Raw genomic sequence first — 7,454 nt, 5'->3', positions numbered from 1 at the left:
GGCTTAAATGAGAACTGAGATCTCGTTGATTACTGAGAATAACTTATAACATGTCAGAACTTGTTATACATCAGTTATTCTATGTAAGATAATTTACTTAGAATGGCAAATATTAACATGTTTATAGAGTGGGTCCCAAAAAATTATAATTTTTTTTTATTTCAGTAACTGCATTTGTATATTTGTCCGTCTCCTATTGCTTTGCCATTCTGTGCAAAGTATTGATATGATATCACCATTTCGCTATCTAATTTCTCGAAAAGGTGGCCTTGTGAGTTTACTGCTATGAATTTGTAAAACATCCATTGATTTGCACATAGAAATGAACAAGTCTCCTCCATTAAAAAATGTTGCTCATGTTCTATATATGCATGGAAAAACAAAAGTGCTCATAAGGGATTCAAGACCAAACATGTTTAATTACATGCATTTCCTATTAATTGCAACAGTTTAAAGTTTTCTCCAAGATTAAGATTAGAGCAAAATGACTAATGAGAAAGAGTAGTTATAAATAAAGATAACCAATTTAAGCCTATTCTTGTAGAATTTAATGACATCCATTGACAAATTTCTATTATTATTGCACTAACTCGTAACAAATACACACATATGCATGAAAGTATGTACAAGCATGTTTTATAAGAAAGATTGGAATCAATTAATGTAACATTCTTCAATAGCAATGTATTGTAATAACTCATGAATGATGACACTATTGAACCTCTCAGATTGAAGATGATCAAATCAGCTAAAAGCTAATTATTATTATTATTATTATTATTATTATTATTATTATTATTATTATTATTATTATTATTATTATTATTATTATTATTATTATTAAGCATTTACAACATAAAAGGAAAAAGTTATCAATAATTTCTTATATTGATTTAAGAAGGTCAAAATCTTTTATTTTTTTTTAAATTTAGTCAAATCTTTTAATTTTATTAATTTAATTTAAAATTTTATTATTATTTTCATATTTACCAATAGACCAATTAATAGTTAAAGTGATTAGTTAATGTGGCATGTTGACTAGCTAGGCATGCTAACTAGATTAAAATTTTATTTTGGAATTTATAGGACTAAAATTTTTTATAAAATATTTTTTTAATTTAAAATAAAGAGTAAAGTTAAAATTTTTAGCATGTTATATAATTTTTATTTATAATTATTTAGTTATTTTATGGGTCAACAAATATAAAATTAGTTATTAGTTTAAGTTAGTTTTCAAAATGGTGGCAACTAGGACAATAAAGCTTTAATTTCACGTCGATGTTCTTTGGTGGTAAAATCCCTTCTCTTGTGTAACTAAGTGTCATTGAAGAACCCAAGCAATGAAGAGAAAGGTTACGGCAGTCAAAGAAGATAGCTCGGATAATCACGAAGTCGCATGCTGGAGAGGGTCGTAGCTTGGCAAAGGAGGGTTTGCATCTGTTTATCTCGCCTTTTTGAAGAAATCCAAATCAAGAAGAGCGTTGTATCCACCACTTATGGTTGTTAAGTCAGCGGAGGTCTCTTCCTCAAGTTCGCTTCAAAAGGAGAAAGAGGTTTTCAACCATCTTCATGACTATCCCTACATTCTTGAGTGTTATGGTGAAGAAACCACTATGAGTAAGGATGAAAAGATGCTTTACAATCTATTGTTAGAGTACGCTTCCGGAGGAACCCTTGCTTATCTTATAAAGAGATCGGGTGGTTGTGGGTTGCCTGAATCAGATGTGAAGAGATACACAAGGTCTATTCTTAAGGGTATTGATTATATCCACAGTCAAGATTATGCTCATTGTGACTTGAAGCCAGACAATGTGCTGTTCGTGCCTAGTGGCGATGGTGACTTTGTGCCCAAGATTGGGGATTTTGGATTGGCCAAGAAAGTTCAGGAGACCAAGAAGAGGATGTTTGATTGTTCTATTATTGGGACTGCTTTCTATATGGCACCAGAGACTCTCGTTGATAATATTCAGGAATTTCCCTCTGATATTTAGGCTCCTGGATGTATGGTTTTTGAGATGTTTACTGGGAAATCACTTTTGGGTTCGAACCCTAATGAAACAACTGAAAAAGCTTGCGAGAGGATTGCTGATAGATATGAATTGCCTAAAATTCCTTCTTCGATTTCAAAGGATGGCAAGGATTTCTTGAAAGGATGTCTAGTGAAGAATCATCAGTTCAGATTCACCATTGAGATGTTATTAATTCATCCTTTTGTATCCGGAATAGATAACACAGAAAGCAGTGAATTTGGGGAGATTGTGGATTAAGGGTACGTGAACTCATCTGTCATAGGCAATGAACGTTGTGATTCTAGCTGTTCTGAATAGTGGCATTCTATATCTGAATGGGGATCTTCTTCTTGTTGTTGGTCAGCTTTAGTGGAAGAGAGTAATGGTGGGGTGTTTTGAAGTTTTCCTGAATCCACAGAATTAGGAGTCCAATGAAGTTAGTACTCCAATCTCTACTATCATTGGCAAAGGTGTTCTTTGCAATTCATTCACCAGCACATGTTTCTTCACATATGGTGGAGAAATGTCCTACTATATTCACCATTCCTACAGGCATGCATTGATATCATTGTTAACTTTAAACCAGTGTTAACTCTTTCAACATCGTTATGCGGAATTCCAAGTTAAGCAACAATTTGATCTGTAGTTAACTATATCATTTGTAGAGCAAGACAACAACTTTAGTGGTACACAATTGGAATTGAAAAGATTTGGTCATGTGAAGGAATTGAATTGTAGATATGATTTTCTTGCAACTGCAAACAATAGGATCCAAGTTGGTCAATGGAGCTGGGATCAGAATGTTGTCCTCTGTGCAACTCTGGAAGGAAAACAATGGCTCTGAATTGCTCTATATTGTGCTCATGACTAACCTTGTTATTTAATGTTACCCGTAATATTGTTCCCCAAGATAATTAATTACCTAGTGAATTGAAGCCTATAATGATATTATATGATATGCAGCAAGTTGTTGAGTGACGAAGATGCTAGTTTTGCTACCTAAGAAGTTTTCATCCCTGCTCACTTGTAGGTTTCTTATTTGAGACCTAAAAAAGTGCTGTCCATGGGCCAGAAAGATGCTAATTCTGCTACCTATGGGTGTGGAAGAGGTCCATCATTAGTGATGTTAGATTTTATCCAAAATGTGACGGTTGGTTTCAAGAATAAACATGGAGTTGGCATCCATTTGGAAAAGCTGATGTGTTCTTCTCCTGTTTATTCAAGGCTCTATTGCTTATGCCACGGAAGCTGCTAAGCCAGGGACTCGCTGCCTACACATTTTACATTTCCGTGCAACCAATTCTCTAGTAAATGGTGGTTTTAATTTGATATTGTTCATTATATAAATAAAAGTCCTTTTTGGTTTATGGAATGAAAAAAGGTGGCCATATGAGTTCATTGCTATGAATAAGTTTTCTTTTTTTTTTCTTTTTTGATAAGCTAAGTTTGCTTTAATTAGTAACACATGCATTGATTTGGGCATAGAAATGCATCATCCTCCATTATGTTCTATGCAGGGAAAAACATTAATTCTCATGACGGATTCAAGATAAAACATGTTTATTTGCGTGATTTACTGTAACCGTTTAAAGTTTTCATCAAGAAATCTCAAATTCAATTCCCATTAAGATTAGAGAAAAAGGACTAATGGGAAATCCCTATTGAATGGATCATTGCATGTATCAAAGAGAAAAATAAATAAAGATAAATGACTTAAACATGGAGGAAAACTATTTTTATAGAATCTAATGGCATCCTTAAGTAGATAGTTTTGAAAATTTACTATTATGGCATCCTTAGGTAGCTAGTTTTGAAAATTTACTATTATTATTGCACTAACTGATAATAGATACACACACATGAACCTATGCACAAGTATGTTTTATAAAAGAAACTTTTCAGCAAGTCTTGTGAAGCTTATTTTTAGAAAGCCTACACACATTCAGTTCCTTTTTTTTTATAAGTAGGAAATTTTAATAACATAAGGTAGGAAAAACTTTACATGAGCTTATCCAACTAACTTCGATCAACAGACTGCCTCGTACACATAATCCGACCTAGGACAAGGCATGCTAAGAGAAAACCTGGATACCGAAGAACAACAAAGATAACAAAACAGAGTCAAACAATTCAAGAATAAAGTAGAATAGTCCAAAAGCAAACAGAAATCAGAACTCAGATGGGAACAATATAGACAATAACCCTAAAAGTAAAAGAAAGCAATAATGCCTTCAAAGCGTATTAGCCTGTGCTTTGCAAGTGAAACAAAGATCAAATTGCCCTCCCGAAGAGTATGAATAAAATGAATCAACGGCAAGGCTTAAATGAGAACTGAAATCTCCTTGATTACTGAGGATAACTTATAACATGTTAGAGCTTGTTATATATCAATTATTCTATGCAGGATAATTTACATAGAATGGCAAAAATAAGTATGTATATAGAGTGGGTCTGAAAAAATTATAATTTTTTTTTTAATTTTAGTGAGTGAATTTGTATATTAGTCCATCTCCAATTGCTTTGCCATTCTATGTAAAGTATTGACATGATATAACTGCTTCACTATATAATTTCTCAAAAAGGTGGCCCTATAGATCACTGCTATGAATTAATAACACATCCATAAATTTGCACATAGAAATGAATAAGCTTCCTCCATTAAAAAATGTTGCTTATGTTCTCTATATGTGTTGCAAGGGTTTTGCGGTCGCCGTACGAATTCTCACTAAAGTGGGAAAAGTGAGGAGTCGCCACTTTAATTTTAAGGGAAATTAATGGAAACCATTTGTAAAGATTAAAAAAAAAAAAAAAAAAAAACACTTTGAAAATAGAGATTCTAGGTTCGGGGTCTGTATACGGGTGGGGAAGGTGTTAAGCACCCCACCTCGTCCCTCAGCGAGGGTAAGCAGAATTAATATTGTGCTCTTTATAAATTAAAATTAATAATTAGGGGGTTGGAATAATGATGTTAATCCTTGGGACAAATAAAAGGAATATTTGATATTTCACTATTTTTGGTTGCTCAAGAATATGAGTACATGAGATGACCCTTAGTAAATAGGTGTTGTGTAATGGATTTTTGTTGGGGTTGATATGAATGCTGAAGTCGTGATATTTTAGTTTAGATTTAAGTTAAGAGAATTCAGGTAAGAACTCTCTCCTGATCTCTTAATATATTCTATTAAAATTTAAGGGGAAAGCTAAGTGACGATAAATGGAATTTTTGAATGAACAAAAAAAGAAGGCAAAGGAAATAACTTCGGGCCTAGATAACCTATTGTGAGACTTAATGTGACTGGATATAAAAGAGACTTTAAAAGAAAATTGGAGAAAACAAACCAAGGGTATTCAACAAAATGACATTTTATACGCTTACTTGTGAAAGTTGAGGAGACAGGTGAGCTGACTCTGGTATCCCTAAATCTTGCTGAGGTGAAAGCGGACAGTCGAAGAACTTGAGCTTACCCGAGGTAATGAGAACAAATCAGGATGAAGTTGAGCTCGAAAAGTAATGTACAGATACTAGGGCAGTGGGAACGAGGCGGAGTGAAGATGGTTTCATAGGGCAAAGCACAAGTACTGAAAATGAAAATCTCAGGATTTAGAGCTCCTTTGATGAAACACTCTAGAAAACTAGTTTCTAAAGTTTCTCAACACTTCGAAAGCTCAGAATGACAAGTAACCAGACTGAATCAAAGTTCAGAGTTTTTCCACGATAATCACCACCTTCTCCTCCCTCTATAGTGTTGCATGTAGGTATTTATATGGAACGGGTGTCCAAAGTGAAGGGTCAGGATCTTATTAGCAGGAGACGGAGGGCTCAGATTCAAAAGGACATAATCTGATGTCTGAGAATTAAAGAGAATCAAAATGGAGGGTTGGGATTCCATTCAGAATATCTGTCCTTTCTCCCCTTAATCCAACGGTCAAAGGTCTCGCCTTACAAAATGGATCCAAAGGCTGCGAACAAAAAGTGCCGAATCTGTCATCTGCTTTTGATCCGAGGGCTCCAGATCCATCCTTACAATTATAATCAATGGTGTAGATCGGGATGTACAGGGCTGCTTTAACTGTTTTGGCGTCTGGCAGCTAGGAGGGCATCCTTGCAAATGAGATGTGTGGTGAGGATCTGATCTTGCCTACAATGCTTTAACTAACTCGGATCTGACGATGAAGAGAGTTAATTGAAAGTTCTGACTGGAAGTTATTTAACCCCTCTGCGCTCTCTGATCTCTATAGGTCGTCTCCTATTTCTTCCGATCTTCTCATTATGACCATCCCCTTTTAGGGTTATTATTCCAATCTCTATCTCTTGCATCGGGTCCTCTCTTATTTCTCGATCTCTCTCATTCCTGATCTTTCCTCTCTTTTTAACTTGCATTGGTCAAAGCAATAAAATCTTCAGTTACCGATGCGTCCGCTTCGGGTTCTGTAAGCAATAAATGCCAAGGCTCTATATATATGCAGCAATAGGAAATCACCTTCTATAACACCCCGAACCTTCGAATTATGAATAGTACCATTTTTTATCTGTGACTAGTACTATTTAAAGACACCTTGAGGACCAAAAATAAATAGAAAATTAATTGAGATAGACACAATAAAAATTCAAGTGACCAAAAAATATAAGGATTCATCGGGTATATTGTAAAAGAGGGATTATGACCCGATAAGGAGCATTTTGGTCAATTCACTTTAAGAGTTGACTTTTGACCAAAATGTCATTTTAATTAAATGAAAATAAAATATTGAATTATGAAGAAATATTGAGGGAAAAATAAGAGTAAAAGTGAAAATAAAATAAAAGAGACAAAAATTTAGAATATAAATTCCATTTTTTAACCTAATTAAAATTTTAGTATCAATGAGCTTTGGACAACCCAATTAAATGAATTAAATAAATAAAAAATGGGGATAAATATATAAAGGGAAAAAACCTTTCCTCTCCCCTATTTAGTTACCACCCACTCTCTCTCCTTCTCTCTTTCTTTCTTTCTTCTTCTTCCTTCTTTCTCTATTGACACCCATTCTCAAAACTCAATTCCTTGCTTTTCCTCTATGGGTTTTGCATCTAATTGATAGAGAACATCAAATTAAACATTGATTGAGACATTAAAAGTAAGGGGAGACAAGAGATTTGGAAGAAATTAAAGATTTAGGAAGGTCACAATTGAGGTAAGTGTATTTTCATGTTAAATTAGTTGTATAGGCATTGAATTAAGTTAACTTATGATGAAATAACATAAGAAATTGAAAGGAAACATGTATAGAAATCTAAACTAGGGTTTTGGCCAATTTAGGGAAAATTAGGGTTTGATGAATTTTAGTTAAATTAATGATAAATCTAAGTTAAATTGAAGTAGTATGCATGATTGGGAGTAGTAAGATTTCATGGGATTGCATAAATTGAATTATGGAAGATTAGGGTTCATGGGAAAATTAGAG

The 7,454-nt window shown here is 33.8% G+C and overlaps 1 pseudogene; it reads left to right on the top strand.

The window, feature by feature from the left end:
• Positions 1 to 1,340: 1,340 nt before the first annotated feature.
• On the top strand, positions 1,341 to 2,408 carry LOC131180967 (mitogen-activated protein kinase kinase kinase 20-like; annotated as a pseudogene).
• Positions 2,409 to 7,454: the final 5,046 nt, after the last annotated feature.

This window comes from Hevea brasiliensis, chromosome 6, assembly GCF_030052815.1.
Source record: "Hevea brasiliensis isolate MT/VB/25A 57/8 chromosome 6, ASM3005281v1, whole genome shotgun sequence".
NCBI lineage: Eukaryota > Viridiplantae > Streptophyta > Magnoliopsida > Malpighiales > Euphorbiaceae > Hevea > Hevea brasiliensis.
Note: the sequence above shows the minus strand (reverse complement) of the source record. Positions and strands in the feature narration are given on the sequence as shown.